The sequence below is a fragment of the Lipotes vexillifer genome, unplaced genomic scaffold (assembly GCF_000442215.2).
Source record: "Lipotes vexillifer unplaced genomic scaffold, Lipotes_vexillifer_v1.1 scaffold121, whole genome shotgun sequence".
In the NCBI taxonomy this organism is placed as follows: Eukaryota; Metazoa; Chordata; class Mammalia; order Artiodactyla; family Lipotidae; genus Lipotes; species Lipotes vexillifer.
Genome location: NW_006773122.1, coordinates 1,969,908 through 1,987,166, shown reverse-complemented (window position 1 = coordinate 1,987,166; position 17,259 = coordinate 1,969,908).

Sequence of the window (17,259 nt, the reverse complement as noted above, 5' to 3'; positions counted from 1 at the left end):
GGAGCCCGAAAAGAAAAAAAAAAAAAAAAAAAAAAAAAAAGGATAATAAGGGAATCCTGTAAAACACTCTAAGTACATCACTTCAACAAGTTAGATAAAATGGAAAATCTCTGGAGAGACACAGGAAGATGCTTCTAGCATCACTCAGCTGGCCTGTTGGTCCTAAGGCGAGGATGAGAAACATGTGAGGCGGAGCTGCACCAGCTAAGGTACCTCTGCTGAGCCCAGCCCGGAGCAGAATCCGCAGCTGCCATGTAGATGCATGAGTGAACCCTACAGAGTCCAACAAGATCAGCTGCACAAGGTGTAGATGAGAGAGAAATAAATGTTTATTATTATTATTGTAGATTTGTGCGGTTTTATTGCTTTGAATGCTATAGAAGGGAAGCTAACTGGTAATGTATTGATCTGGGATAAATGCCAAGCCTGGGGAGGGTTGGGTTTTGCCACGCAGAGGCAGGGAAGAAAAAAGAAAGGGCATTTAGAAAGAAATGAACAGCAAAGGCCATTAGCAGAGCAGCTAGCTGGCCACTGGCAGGTACAGAACCCAGGCAGAGAGCAGTAGTGCCAGGAATCCCTTCCCAGCAGCACGCTATAGTCCTGTTTGCCCCACAGTGCTTACTGCAACATAGTCATACATACAGAGGGATCTATTCTCCCCCGGGATGGAAGTCCCCCCCACAAACCCTGCTCCCAACCACAGCCCCTTTCCCAGCAACAGCCACTGGTACGAATCATGTATATGCTCTACCCTTCCTGACCTTTGTCCACACAGCTATATGCTCATCCCTGGATCCATTCATCCATCCAGTCAGCCATACTGTGTGGTTTTAAAAAGCAGTAGTAAATGCTATTTAGTGCACTGTGGGGCTTCGGTTTTATCACTTAATCACACATCTTAGAAGTCTTTCCATGTCGATACATAGAGATTAACCTCAGTTTTTCAATTGCTACATTGTATTCATGAGATGAATGTACCATAATTTTTTTCACCATTCCTCTACTGAATGAACACTTTAGTTACTTGATTTTTCTCCACTGTAAACAATGCTGCGCTGCACAACCGAGCACCTAAATGATTGTGCAAGTGTGCCGTCATTTGAGCGGGATCCATTCCGGAGTTCTGGGTCCAAGGGTGGGTCCAGTAAAATGCGAGGCACTGTTAAACTGCCCTCCAAGAAAGGCGGTATAGGGCTCCCCTGGTAGCGCCGTGGTTAAGAATCCACCTTAAAATCCGCCAGGGAGAACAGGTTTTAGTGAGGGTCCTCCCTTGAACCATAATTTTATATCTCTGCCACAAATTCTTACTTTGCAAAATAACTTAGAAAAACCAGTGGAGGTCAGACGTACCTGCCTACTCTTGATCTGAGGAAAGTTGATAACCGCAGTACACGGCAGAGAGCTGACGGTAGCACAGCCCGGAGTCCTTCCTCGAAGAAAAACAAGCACTTAGTGAAGCTGGGCTCTGCAGCTGGCTCACTGGGTTTCCTCCGCTGCAGTGCTCAAGATAGTTGACTTCTTGGCCAGCAAAACCCCAGAAGAGGCTGGAACATCTACCTTCACCAAACGCCTGCCGCTTCTTCCCAGCCTTTGTGGTTGGGGCGGCACACCAAGCAGCAGTCTTATCAGAGACTCGAGGTGTGCGTGATGCTGAAATACTGGCTGCACCCGGAAAACCTGGGCGTTCACGAGAGACGAAGGAAAGCACCAGGACTTGCCAATCTGTGGCTCCGAGCACCCTTTGTTCCTATATAGGCAGCACCTGGGCACACGGGCCGCTTGCCCCGCCAACCACTCTCCATCTTAGTGCCTGTTCTGAGGGGTTAGCTTGCCCCCGAGAATGGATGTTTGGGGAGAGAGAGCATGAAAACAGGCAACCCCTAAGTCAAAGTCTTAGTCAATATCCCAGGTTTCAAACCCAAGAGCTGAGAACAATCTATGGACTGCATATCTCTAGAAAATGGCCTTCCCTCCGTTGTCCATAAAAGCCAGCGCACCACAAGGAAGAGTAGCCCCGCTCACTGCAAATAGAAAAGAGCCTGCATGCAGCAAACAAGACCCAACGCAGCGCAAAAAAAACCCCAAAAACAAATACCATTCACTTAAAAAGAAAAAAAAAGAATTCCCTGGAGAAGCCACAAAGGGTAATGGAGAGTCTCAAAGATGACCAGCTTGGATTTGAAGGTTCCCTTAGGGAACACCGAAAAGGTTTCCATTAAAGATGATTGCCAAGCACTGTAGCCTATACGTCACACGTGCTGCCTGTCTGCCAAGAAATCTGTCCTGGCAGTTCCGAGACTGTAGCCACAGTGGTCAGAGGCTCCAAAGAGTTCCCCCCGAGTGCTGAGGACAGGCGTGCCTATTGCAGAGGGGCCTGGGAGAGCCCAGGCTCTGTCTCACGCACCACCTGGATAAAATTACCTCATGTGGACGCAGGTGGAGGAAATGACAGCATCACTTTGAAGAAACCAAAGTGAGGAGGCTGTCTGAGACTCAGAGCTGAATTTGAGAGACGAATTCAGGAGTTTACAGGTTGAAATACCCAAGCCCTGACTTCCTTTGTGGGCATGTTGGGGTTTAATCTTGCAGGTAGATGATCGAAAGATTTTACCTCCCCAGCAGAAATCAAAGAGAAGCTCAGCTCAGCGCCTGGGAAATTTCCATGTAGAATACATTCTGCCCAAGACCTCCATATAGCATGTGGCCTTTAACATCACCACCAATGCTTGTTCCTCCGGCAAACTTTCACACACACACACACACACACACACACACACACACACACACACACACACTGAAAGGCATTTCAATGCTAACTCCCTGCTAGTTTGGCTCATGCAAAAGAGGGTTAAAACTCTCAGTGAGAAAAACCCAAAATGTCCAATTGTATGTCCTTTAACCCAGACACGGGTTACGTTCTTCTGGGGTGGAGACTTACCTGCTTCATGCTCCCCCATTTCCCCTTTATCCTCTCACCCCAACAAGGTCATCTAGGCTGGTTTCATTAAGAATACACACCTTTATCAATACCACCAGGTAATTATATTAGGCACAGGTGAAAAATCCCGACAGCTCTGTAAGGCAAGCTCTCTAGGCAGGGAGTGATGGCTTTTACCTCCTGGGTCAGAGAACTGCCCTCCCTGCCCCCCACCACCATTAATCCTGGTTCCAGAAAGTTTTGCTATAGTCATCCAAGGACCAACCCCTATTAGCCAATACTTACAAAGGAAACAGTCAGACACAGGCAAACAAAAAGGCATGGGGCTCTAACCCAGGGACTGGGATTCTAACCTGATTGATCCTTTGGTACCTCAGTGGCTGCAGCCTTTTAGAGTGTCTCTCTTAAGGTGGGACTCTAACCCACAATCCTGATGAGATTATTCAACAATATAGGCACTGGCGCATTTTAACAAGGTTACTCACCCCCAAAGACATCTGATTTAGGAGCTGTTTCTTCTCTCAAAAGTGAAAGGAGCACTGAGGGGCCTGGAGGGCCACAGCGGGGGAGCAGGAGTTCGACAGCTGACCCTCTAGATGAATTAGGCCTAGGTGGCCACTCAGGGTCTGTGGTGAGGGTCCACACTCCGCCAGGGGTTACAGTGCCTCGGGCTGGCTGTCACAAGACTGAGTCCCTTCATGGAGTCCAAAATTGTTACTGAGCAAGGCCTCACTACCCAATGTGCATAAAAGCCAACACTATGAGACTGGTCTTTAAGAGAAGGAAGAGCTGTATTATGAGGTTGGCTGCCAAGGAGACAGATTTGAGGGCCCTGCCTTGGTTGACCCCCCGGATGAGGAGGAACCCTGGATACAGAGGGATGACGATAAGCAATAGGTGGATGAAAACCCACATTGTTCAAGGGTCAGCTCTACACCAGTTAAAGGAGATTGTCATACTGGATAAAAAAGCAAAACCCAATATTTGCTTTCTACAAGATACCCGCTTTAGAATGTAACTTGGTGCAGCCACTATGGAGAACAGTATGGAGGTTCCCTAATAAACTAAAAATAGAGCTACCATATATTCCAGCAATCCCACTCCAGGGGGATATAACTGGAAAAGACGAAAACTCTAATTTCGCCTTTATTTCTCATAATCATAAAGATACATGGGCCCCAATGTTCATAGCAGCACTATTCACAACAGCCAAGTCATGGAAGCTATCTAAGTGTCCATCAACAGAGGAATGGGTAAAGAAGATGTGGCATAGACTCCTGTTGTTTCCCAGAACCTGTCAGGATTCCCACTTTCCAACAGTCCTGCCTTCTGGCAGAGCCTGGAGCTAAGAGCACAGAGAATTATTGCAACAAGCTTGATCTCTCTTGGATGCCAATGAACAATCTCACAGCCTTCTCCTTTGGGCTCTGACCTAAGACTCTCCCAGCCTGGTTGCAAGAGGCTAAGTGCCTCTCAGTTTCCAACATGTCCCTGACCCATCTGAAATGTGCAACACCTGGAGAACTTAACTTTCTAAAAACACACTAGCCTGGAAGGAAGAGCTCAGCCTCTTCTTTCAGGGAAGGACGTTTAGGTGACTATTCTTGAGAGAGCAGAACAGCAAGCTTTGTCCTCAGCATTTGAGCCCTCTGGGGCCTGGGTTGCTTTAGTTCCTGCCTTTGCTGCTAGGAGATGGGTCAGCTTGATCATACCAATATGGTAATTGAGAAGATGAGATTAGAAGTGATGAACCTGCTGCAGTTTTGCTGGTTGGTATTAGAGCTGATTGAACCCCAGGCCCCCTGTGTCCCACTTCTGCAGATCCCACTGTTAGCAGGAGATGATCAGAATATACAAGTCTCACCATTTAAACCCTCTGTGACCCAGACCCTATTCTCTCTTCAGCCCCACCTCTCCCTGTGACCCCATGTTCCATACTCTAGTGATCATTTTCATTTTTTCATTAAAGTGTAATTGATTTACAGTATAAATATAACACAAGTATAAATATACGTAAGTATAAATATAACACAAGTATAATTGTGTTAGTTTCAGGTACACAGCAAAGTGATTTGTTTAAACATATATATTCTTTTTTTCAATACTTTTCTTATAATTAGTTTATTGTAAGATATTGAATATAGTTCCCTGTGCTGTAACAGTAAATCCTTGTTGTTCATTTTATTTATGGGAGTGTGGATCTGTTAATCTCATACTCCTAATTTATCCCTTCCCACGCTTTGGTGACCATAAATTTGTTCTCTATGTCTGTGAGACACTTTCTGTTTTGTAAATCAGTTCATTTGTGCTATTTTTTGGATACCATATGTAAGTGATATCATGTAAAAAAAAAAGATGTGTCATATATATGTATGTATACACACATATATAAACACATATAATGGAATAACACTCAGCCATAAAAAAGAATGAACTAATGCCATTTGCAGCAACATGACCTAGAGATTAACATACTAAGTGAAGTAAGTCACACAGAGGAAGACAATATCATATGTCACTTTTAAGTGAAATCTAAAATAAAATTATACAAATGAAGTTATTTACAAAGGAGGAACAGATTCACAGACATAACAAACAAACTTATGGTTACCAAAGAGGAAGGCGGGTATAAATTAGGAGTTTGGGATTAACAGCTACACACTACTATATATAAAATATATAAACAACAAGGACCTACTTTATAGCAAGGGAACTACATTCAGTATCTTGTCATTTATAATGGAAAGGAATCTAAATTATATATATAACTATATATAACTATATATATATATATCTGAATCACTTTGCTTTTTCTACCTGAAACTAACACAACATTGTAAATCAACTATACTTCAATAATAATGAAAAAAAAGAAACCCACTTTAAATGTAAAGACATAGGTAGGAAAAAAGTAAAAGGATGGAAAAAGATATTCCATGGAAACAGTAATCAGAAAAAACAAAACAACAGCTAGAGTGCTGTTTAATCTCAGACAGAGCAGACATCAGAACAAGGAATATTTCTAGGGATAGTCAAGAATATTACATAATGACAATGAAGTCATTTATCCAAGAATACAACTATCCCCAATGTATGTGCACCTTAGAAGAGAGCTTCTAAATACATGAAACAAAACTGAGAACTGAAAGAAGAGGTAGACAGATCTCTGGTGGAGATAGACAAATCTCTGGTGACACATCTCTCTCAGTAACAGATGGTACAAGTACAGAGAAAGTAAGAATATAAAAGACCTGAACAAAAGTACAACCCGACTTGACCTAATTGATATTTAGGGAATACTCTACTTAACAACAAGAGAATACACATTCTTCCCAAGGACATATGGAACAGTCACCAAGATGTACCACATACTTATTTTTATGAAAAACCATTAAAAATCTTAAAAGCATAAGAAGTTTAAATATCTAAATCATACAAAGTATTTCTTGTACCATAACAGAATTAGACTTGAAATCATTAACAGGACAACTGGGAAATCCAAACATATGGAAAGTGAACAACACTCTTATGAACAACCCACAAGTCAAAGAAGAAATCCCAAGGGAAATTAGACAATGTTTTTAATTGAATGAAAAATAATCAATGATCTGAGTGCTACCTTAAGAAACCAGAAAAAGAACAAATTAAACCCATAGCAACTATAAGGGAGGAAAGAGGATAAGAGCAGAAATGAATGAAATCCAGAAAAGGTCAGAGAATAACAGTAAAGCCAAAAGCCGTTTCACTGGGGGAAAAAAAAAAAAAAAAAAGAATGAAATATTCAAGAAAAACAAAACAAAACAATAAAGACACAAGTTACAAATGTCAGGAATCAAAGAGTGGACATCATCACCACCATCACTGTTTTGGTGTACACACACTAAAAGGATAAAAAGGGAATAGTAGAAAATGCTCTAGGTACATCACTTCAACAAGTTAGATAAAATGGAAAATCTCTGGAGAGACACAGGAAGATGCTTCTAGCATCACTCAGCTGGCCTGTTGGTCCTAAGGCAAGGATGAGAAACATGTGAGGCGGAGCTGCACCAGCTAAGGTACCTCTGCTGAGCCCAGCCTGGAGCAGAAACCCCAGTCGACATGTAGATGCATGAGTGAACCCTACAGAGTCCAACAAGATCAGCTGCACAAGGTGTAGATGAGAGAGAAATAAATGTTTATTATTATTATTGTAGATTTGTGCGGTTTGATTGTATGCTATAGAAGGGAAGCTAACTGGTAATGTATTGATCTGGGGTAAATGCCAAGCCTGGGGACGGTTGGGTTTTGCCACGCAGAGGCAGGGAAGAAAAAAGAAAGGGCATTTAGAAAGAAGTGAACAGCAAAGGCCATTAGCAGAGCAGCTAGCTGGCCACTGGCAGGTACAGAACCCAGGCAGAGAGCAGTAGTGCCAGGAATCCCTTCCCAGCAGCACGCTATAGTCCTGTTGCCCCACAGTGCTTACTGCAACATAGTCATACATACAGAGGGATCTATTCTCCCCCTGGATGGAAGTTCCCCCCACAAACCCTGCTCCCAACCACAGCCTCTTTCCCAGCAACAGCCACTGGTACGAATCATGTATAAGCTCTACCCTCCTGACCTTTGTCCACACAGCTATATGCTCATCCATGGATCCATTCATCCATCCACTCAGCCATACTGTGCGGTTTTAAAAAACAGTAGAAAATGCTATTTTTTGCTCTGTGGGGCTTCGGGTTTATCACTTAATCACACACCTTACAAGCCTTTCCATGTCGATACACAGAGATTAACCTCAGTTTTTCAATTGCTACATTGTATTCATGAGATGAATGTACCATAATTTATTTCACCGTTCCTCTACAGAATGGACACTTTAGTTACTTGATTTTTCTCCACTGTAAACAATGCTGCGCTGCACAACCGAGCACCTAAATGATTATGCAAGTGTGCCATCATTTGAGCGGGATCCATTCCAGAGTTTTGGGTCCAAGGGTGGGTCCAGTAAAATGTGAGGCACTGTTAAACTGCCCTCCAAAACAGGCTGTGTAGAGCTCCCCTGGTGGCGCCGTGGTTAAGAATCCACCTTAAAATCCGCCAGGGAGAACAGGATTTAGTGAGGGTCCTCCCTTGAACCATAATTTTATATCTCTTCCACAAATTCTTACCTTGCAAAATAACTTAGAAAAACCAGTGGAGGTCAGACGTACCTGCCTACTCTTGATCTGAGGAAAGTTGATAACCGCAGTGCATGGGATAGAGCTGACAGTAGCACAGCCCGGAGTCCTTCCTCGAAGAAAAAGAAGCACTTAGTGAAGCTGGGCTCTGCAGCTGGCTGACAGGGTTTCCTCCGCTGCAGTGCTCAAGATAGTTGACTTCTTGGCCAGCAAAACCCCAGAAGAGGCTGGAACATCTACCTTCACCAAACGCCTGCCGCTTCTTCCCAGCCTTTGTGGGTGGGGCCACACACCAAGCAGCAGTCTTATCAGAGACCCAGGTCTGCGTGATGCTGCAATGCTGGATTCACCTGGAAAACCTGGGCGTTCACGGGAGATGAAGGAAAGCACCAGGACTTGCCAATCTGTGGCTACGAGCACCCTTTGTTCCTATATAGGCAGCACCTGGGCACACGGGCCGCTTGCCCCGCCAACCACTCTCCATCTTAGTGCCTGTTCTGAGGGGTTAGCTTGCCCCCCTGAGAATGGATGTTTGGGGAGAGAGAGCATGAAAACAGGCAACCCCTAAGTCAAAGTCTTAGTCAATATCCCAGGTTTCAAACCCAAGAGCTGAGAACAGTCTATGGACTGCAAATCTCTAGAAAATGGCCTTCCCTCCGTCGCCCATAAAAGCCCAAGCACCACAAGGAAGAGTAGCCCCGCTCGCCGCAACTAGAGAAGAGCCCGCGTGCAATAACCAAGATCCAACGCAGCCAACAAAAATACCATTCACTTAAAAAGAAAAAAAAAGAATTCCCTGGAGAATCACAAAGGGGAATGGAGAGTCTCAAAGATGACCGGCTTGGATTTGAAGGTTCCCTTAGGGAAAACTGAAAAGGTTTCCATTAAAGGTGGTTGCCAAGCACTGTAGCCTTAAACGTCACGCGTGCTGCCTGTCTGCCAAGAAATCTGTCCTGGCAGTTCCGAGACTGTAGCCACGGTGGTCAGAGGCTCCTAAGAGTTTCCCCCCAAGTGCTGAGGACAGGCGTGCCTATTGCAGAGGGGCCTGGGAGACTCCAGGGTCTGTCTCACACACCACCTGGATAAACGTACCTCATGGGGAGGCAGGTGGAGGAAATGACAGGATCACCTTGAAGAAACCAAAGTGAGGAGGCTGTCTGAGACTCAGAGCTGAATTTGAGAGACAAAACCAGGAGTATACAGGTTGAAATACCCAAGCCCTGACTTCCTTTGTGGCCATGTTGGGGTTTAACCTTCCAGGTAGATGATCGAAACATTTTACCGCCCCAGCAGAAATCAAAGAGAAGCTCAGCTCAGCGCCTGGGAAATTTCCAGGTAGAATACATTCCGCCCAAGACCTCCATATAGCATGTGGCCTTTAGCATCACCACCAATGCTTGTTCCTCCGGCAAACTTTCACACACACACACACACACATACTGAAAGGCATTTCAGTGCTAACTCCCTGCTAGTTTGGCTCATGCAAAAGAGGGTTAAAACTCTCAGTGAGGAAACCCGAAAACAGCCAATTGTATGAAATTCCTTTAACCCAGACACGGGTTACGTTCTTCTGGGGTGGAGACTTACCTGCTTCATGCTCCCTCATTTCTCCTTAACCCTCTCGCCCCAACAATGTAATGTGGGCCTGTTTAAGAATACACACCTTTATCAATACCGCCAGGTAATTATATTAGGCACAGGTGAAAACTCCCAACAGCTCTTTAAGGCAAACTCTCTAGTCAGGGAGCGATGGCTTTTACCTCCTGGGTCAGAGAACCGCCCCCCCACCCCCATTAATCCTTGTCCAGAAAGTTTTGCTATAGTCATCCAGGAACCAACCCCTATTAGCCAATCCTAACAAAGGAAACAGTCAGACACAGGCAAACAAAAAGGCATGGGGCTCTAACCCAGGGACTGGGATTCTAACCTGACTGATCCTTTGGTACCTCAGTGGCTGCAGCCTTTTAGAGTGTCTCTCTTAAGGTGGGACTCTAACCCACAATCCTGATGAGATTATTCAACAATATAGGCACTGGCGCATTTTAACAAGGTTACTCACCCCCAAAGACATCTGATTTAGGAGCTGTTTCTTCTCTCAAAAGTGAAAGGAGCACTGAGGGGCCTGGAGGGCCACAGCGGGGGAGCAGGAGCTCGACAGCTGACCCTCTAGATGAATTAGGCACCCGCCGAGACCAAAAAAAAAAAAAAAAAAAAAAAAGCAAAACCGAATATTTGCTTTCTACAAGAAACCCACTGTAGAATGTAATTTGGTGCAGCCACTATGGAGAACAGTATGGAGGTTCCCTAAAAAACTATAAATAGAGCTACCTTATGATCCAGCAGTCCCACTCCAGGGCATATAACTGGAAAAGATGAAAATTTTAATTTTGTCTTTACTTTCTAATAATCAAAAAGATACATGTGCCCCAATGTTCATAGCAGCACTGTTCACAACAGCCAAGTCATGGAAGCTATCTAAGTGTCCATCAACAGAGGAGTGGATAAAGAAGATGTGGCATAGACTCCTGTTGTTTCCCAGAACCTGTCAGGATTCCCACTTTCCAACAGTCCTGCCTTCTGGCAGAGCCTGGAGCTAAGAGCACAGAGAATTATTGCAACAAGCTTGATCTCTCTTGGATGCCAATGAACAATCTCACAGCCTTCTCCTTTGGGCTCTGCCCTAAGACTCTCCCAGCCTGTTTGCGAGATGCTAAGGGCCTCTCAGTTTCCAACATGTCCCTGACCCATCTGAAATGTGCAACACCTGGAGAATTTAACTTTCTAAAAACACACTAGCCTGGAAGGAAGAGCTCAGCCTCTTCTTTCGGGGAGGGACGTTTAGGTGACTATTCTTGAGAGAGCAGAACAGCAAGCTTTGTCCTCAGCATCTTAGCCCTGCGGGGCCCTGGGTTGCTTTAGTTCCTGCCTTTGCTGCTAGGAGATGGGTCAGCTTGATCATACCAATATGGTAATTGAGAAGATGAGATTAGAAGTGATGAACCTGCTGCAGTTTTGCTGGTTGGTATTAGAGCTGATTGAACCCCAGGCCCCCTGTGTCCCACTTCTGCAGATCCCACTGTTAGCAGGAGATGATCAGAATATACAAGTCTCACCATTTAGACCCTCTGTGACCCAGACCCTTTTTCGCTTCAGCCCCACCTCTCCCTGTGACACAATGATGCATACACTAGTGATAATTTTCATTTCTTCATTAAAGTACAATTGATTTACAGTATTATGTTTCAGGTACACAGCAAATTGATTTGTTTAAACACATATATTTTTCAATTCTTTTCTTATAGTTTATTGTACGGTATTGAATATAGTTCCCTGTGCTGTAACAGTAAATCCTTGCTGTTTATTTTATATATGGGAGTGTGCATCTGTTAATCTCATACTCCTAATTTACCCCTTCCCACGCTTTGGTGACCATAAATTTGTTCTCTATGTCTGTGAGACTCTTTCTATTTTGTAAATCAGTTCATTTGTGCTATTTTTCAGATTCCACATGTAAGTGATATCATGTAAAAAAAACAGATGTGGCATATATATATATATAAACACATATAATGGAATATCACTCAGCCATAAAAGAATGAACTAATGCCACTTGCAGCAACATGACTTACATATTATCATACTAAGTGATGTAAGTCACACAGAGAAAGACAATATCATATATCACTTGTATGTGAAATCTAAAAATTATACAAATGAACTTATTTACAAAAGAGGTACAGATTCACAGACATAACAAACAAACTTATGGTTACCAAAGAGGAAGGGGGGGATAAATTAGGAGTTTGGGAGTAACAGCTACACATTACTATATATAAAATATATAAACAACAAGGACCTACTTGATGGCACAGGGAACTACATTCAATATCTTGTAATAACTTAGAAAGGAATCTAAATTATATATATAACTATATATATAATATGTATACCTGAATTACTTTGCTTTCCACCTGAAAGTAACACAACATTGTAAATCAACTATACTTCAATAATGATGAAAAAAGAAACCCACTTTAAATATAAAGACATAGGTAGGAAAATAGTAAAAGAATGGAAAAAGATATTCCATGTAAACAGTAACCAAAAAAAACAAAAACAGCTAGAATGCTTATTAATCTCAGACAGAGCAGACATCAGAACAAGGAATATTTCTAGGGATAGTCAAGAATATTACATAATGACAATGAAGTCAATTATCCAAGAATACAACTATCCTAAATGTATGTGCACCTTAGAAGAGAGCTTCTAAATACATGAAACAAAACTGAGAACTGAAAGAAGAGGTAGACAGATCTCTGGTGGAGATAGACAAATCTCTGGTGACACATCTCTCAGTAACAGATGGTACAAGTACAGAGAAAGTAAGAATATAAAAGACCTGAACAAAAGTACAAACCGACTTGACCTAATTGATATTTAGAGAATACTCTTCTTGACAATAAGAGAATACACATTCTTCCCAAGGACACATGGAACAGTCACCAAGATGTACCATATTCTGATCTATATGAAAAACCATGAAACATTTGAAAAGCAAAAAATGTTTAAACACCTAAATCATACAAAGTATTTCTTGTACCATAACAGAATTAAACTTGAAAACATTAACAGGACAATAACTGGGAAATGCAAATATATGGAAATAGTACAACACTCTTATAAACAAACCACCAAAGAAGAAATCCCATGGGAAATTAGACAATGTTTTTAATTGAATGAAAATATAATCAGTGATCTGAGTTCTACCTTAAGACACAAGAACAAATTAAACCCATATCAACTATAAGGAAGGAAAGAGGATAACAGAGGAAATGAATGAAATCCAGAAAATGTCAGACAATAATCAGTAGAGCCAAAAGCTTTTTCATTGAAAAAAAAATGAATAAGATATTCAAGAAAAACAAAACAAGAAAGATACAAGTTAAAAACGTCAGGAATCAAAGAGGGGACATCATCGCCAACATCACCCTTCTAGTGTACAGCCACTAAAAGGATAATAAGGGAATACTATAAAATGCTCTAGGTAAAAGGATAATAAGGGAATCCTGTAAAACGCTCTAAGTACATCACTTCAACAAGTTAGATAAAATGGAAAATCTCTGGAGAGACACAGGAAGATGCTTCTAGCATCACTCAGCTGGCCTGTTGGTCCTAAGGCGAGGATGAGAAACATGTGAGGCGGAGCTGCACCAGCTAAGGTACCTCTGCTGGGCCCAGCCTGGAGCAGAATCCCCAGTCGACATGTAGATGCATGAGCGAACCCTACAGAGTCCAACAAGATCAGCTGCACAAGGTGTAGATGAGAGAGAAATAAACATTTTTTATTATTATTGTAGATTTGTGCGGTTTGATTGAATGCTATAGAAGGGAAGCTAACTGGTAATGTATTGATCTGGGGTAAATGCCAAGCCTGGGGACGGTTGGGTTTTGCCACGCAGAGGTAGGGAAGAAAAAAGAAAGGGCATTTAGAAAGAAATGAACAGCAAAGGCCATTAGCAGAGCAGCTAGCTGGCCACTGGCAGGTACAGAACCCAGGCAGAGAGCAGTGGTGCCAGGAATCCCTTCTCAGCAGCACGCTATAGTCCTGTTTGCCCCCCAGTGCTTACTGCAACATAGTCATACATACAGAGGGATCTATTCTCCCCCTGGATGGAAGTTCCCCCCACAAACCCTGCTCCCAACCACAGCCCCTTTCCCAGCAACAGCCACTGGTACGAATCATGTATATGCTCTACCCTTCCTGACCTTTGTCCACACAGCTATATGCTCATCCATGGATCCATTCATCCATCCACTCAGCCATACTGTGCGGTTTTAAAAAACAGTAGAAAATGCTATTTTTTGCTCTGTGGGGCTTCGGGTTTATCACTTAATCACACACGTTGTGGAGCACAGGCTCCGGACGCGCAGGCTCAGCGTCCATGGCTCACGGGCCCAGCCGCTTCGCGGCACGTGGGATCTTCCCGGACTGGGGCACGAACCCGCGTTCCCTGCATCGTCAGGCGGACTCTCAACCACTGCGCCGCCAGGGATGCCCTTGTGTGGTTTTAAAAAGCAGTAGTAGGGCTTCCCTGGTGGCGCAGTGCTTGAGAGTCCGCCTGCCGATGCAGGAGACGCCGGTTCGTGCCCCGTTTCGGGAAGATCCCACATGCCGCGGAGCGGCTGGGCCCGTGAGCCATGGCCGCTGAGCCTGCGCGCCCGGAGCCTGTGCTCCGCAAATGGGAGAGGCCACAACAGTGAGAGGCCCGCATAACGCAAGGGAAAAATAAAATAAAATAAAATAAAAAGCAGTAGTAAATGCTATTTAGTGCACTGTGGGGCTTCGGTTTTATCACTTAATCACACATCTTAGAAGTCTTTCCATGTCGATACATAGAGATTAACCTCAGTTTTTCAGTTGCTACATTGTATTCATGAGATGAATGTACCATAATTTTTTTCACCATGCCTCTACTGAATGGACACTTTAGTTACTTGATTTTTCTCCACTGTAAACAATGCTGCTGTGCACAACCGAGCACCTAAATGATAGTGCGTGTGTGCCATCATTTGAGCGGGATCCATTCCGGATTTTTGGGGTCCAAGGGTGGGTCCAGTAAAATGTGAGACACTGTTAAACTGCCCTCCAACAAAGGCTGTGCGGGGATCCCCTGGTGGCGCCATGGTTAAGAATCCACCTTTAAATCCGCCAGGGAGAACAGGTTTTAGTGAGGGTCCTCCCTTGAACCATAATTTTATATCTCTGCCACAAATTCTTACTTTGCAAAATAACTTAGAAAAACCAGTGGAAGTCAGACGTACCTGCCTACTCTTGATCTGAGGAAAGTTGATAACCGCAGTACACGGCAGAGAGCTGACGGTAGCACAGCCCGGAGTCCTTCCTCGAAGAAAAACAAGCACTTAGTGAAGCTGGGCTCTGCAGCTGGCTCACTGGGTTTCCTCCGCTGCAGTGCTCAAGATAGTTGACTTCTTGGCCAGCAAAACCCCAGAAGAGGCTGGAACATCTACCTTCACCAAACGCCTGCCGCTTCTTCCCAGCCTTTGTGGGTGGGGCCGCACACCAAGCAGCAGTCTTATCAGAGACTCGAGGTGTGCGTGATGCTGAAATACTGGCTGCACCTGGAAAACCTGGGCATTCACGAGAGACGAAGGAAAGCACCAGGACTTGCCAATCTGTGGCTACGAGCACCCTTTGTTCCTATATAGGCAGCACCTGGGCACACGGGCCGCTTGCCCCGCCAACCACTCTCCATCTTAGTGCCTGTTCTGAGGGGTTAGCTTGCCCCCCTGAGAATGGATGTTTGGGGAGAGAGAGCATGAAAACAGGCAACCCCTAAGTCAAAGTCTTAGTCAATATCCCAGGTTTCAAACCCAAGAGCTGAGGAGAACAGTCTATGGACTGCAAATCTCTAGAAAATGGCCTTCCCTCCGTCGCCCATAAAAGCCCAAGCACCACAAGGAAGAGTAGCCCCGCTCGCCGCAACTAGAGAAGAGCCCGCGTGCAATAACCAAGACCCAACGCAGCCAACAAAAATACCATTCACTTAAAAAGAAAAAAAAAGAATTCCCTGGAGAATCACAAAGGGGAATGGAGAGTCTCAAAGATGACCGGCTTGGATTTGAAGGTTCCCTTAGGGAAAACTGAAAAGGTTTCCATTAAAGGTGGTTGCCAAGCACTGTAGCCTTAAACGTCACGCGTGCTGCCTGTCTGCCAAGAAATCTGTCCTGGCAGTTCCGAGACTGTAGCCACGGTGGTCAGAGGCTCCTAAGAGTTTCCCCCCAAGTGCTGAGGACAGGCGTGCCTATTGCAGAGGGGCCTGGGAGACTCCAGGGTCTGTCTCACACACCACCTGGATAAACGTACCTCATGGGGAGGCAGGTGGAGGAAATGACAGGATCACCTTGAAGAAACCAAAGTGAGGAGGCTGTCTGAGACTCAGAGCTGAATTTGAGAGACAAAACCAGGAGTATACAGGTTGAAATACCCAAGCCCTGACTTCCTTTGTGGCCATGTTGGGGTTTAACCTTCCAGGTAGATGATCGAAACATTTTACCGCCCCAGCAGAAATCAAAGAGAAGCTCAGCTCAGCGCCTGGGAAATTTCCAGGTAGAATACATTCCGCCCAAGACCTCCATATAGCATGTGGCCTTTAGCATCACCACCAATGCTTGTTCCTCCGGCAAACTTTCACACACACACACACACACATACTGAAAGGCATTTCAGTGCTAACTCCCTGCTAGTTTGGCTCATGCAAAAGAGGGTTAAAACTCTCAGTGAGGAAACCCGAAAACAGCCAATTGTATGAAATTCCTTTAACCCAGACACGGGTTACGTTCTTCTGGGGTGGAGACTTACCTGCTTCATGCTCCCTCATTTCTCCTTAACCCTCTCGCCCCAACAATGTAATGTGGGCCTGTTTAAGAATACACACCTTTATCAATACCGCCAGGTAATTATATTAGGCACAGGTGAAAACTCCCAACAGCTCTTTAAGGCAAACTCTCTAGTCAGGGAGCGATGGCTTTTACCTCCTGGGTCAGAGAACCGCCCCCCCACCCCCATTAATCCTTGTCCAGAAAGTTTTGCTATAGTCATCCAGGAACCAACCCCTATTAGCCAATCCTAACAAAGGAAACAGTCAGACACAGGCAAACAAAAAGGCATGGGGCTCTAACCCAGGGACTGGGATTCTAACCTGACTGATCCTTTGGTACCTCAGTGGCTGCAGCCTTTTAGAGTGTCTCTCTTAAGGTGGGACTCTAACCCACAATCCTGATGAGATTATTCAACAATATAGGCACTGGCGCATTTTAACAAGGTTACTCACCCCCAAAGACATCTGATTTAGGAGCTGTTTCTTCTCTCAAAAGTGAAAGGAGCACTGAGGGGCCTGGAGGGCCACAGCGGGGGAGCAGGAGCTCGACAGCTGACCCTCTAGATGAATTAGGCCTAGGTGGCCACTCAGGGTCTGTGGTGAGGGTCCACACTCCGCCAGGGGCTACAGTGCCTCGGGCAGGCTGTCACAAGACTGAGTCCCTTCATGGAGTCCAAAATTGTTACTGAGCAAGGGCTCGTTACCCAAAGGGCATAAAAGCCAACACTATGGGTCTGGCTTTTGAGAAAAGGAAGAGCTTTATTAT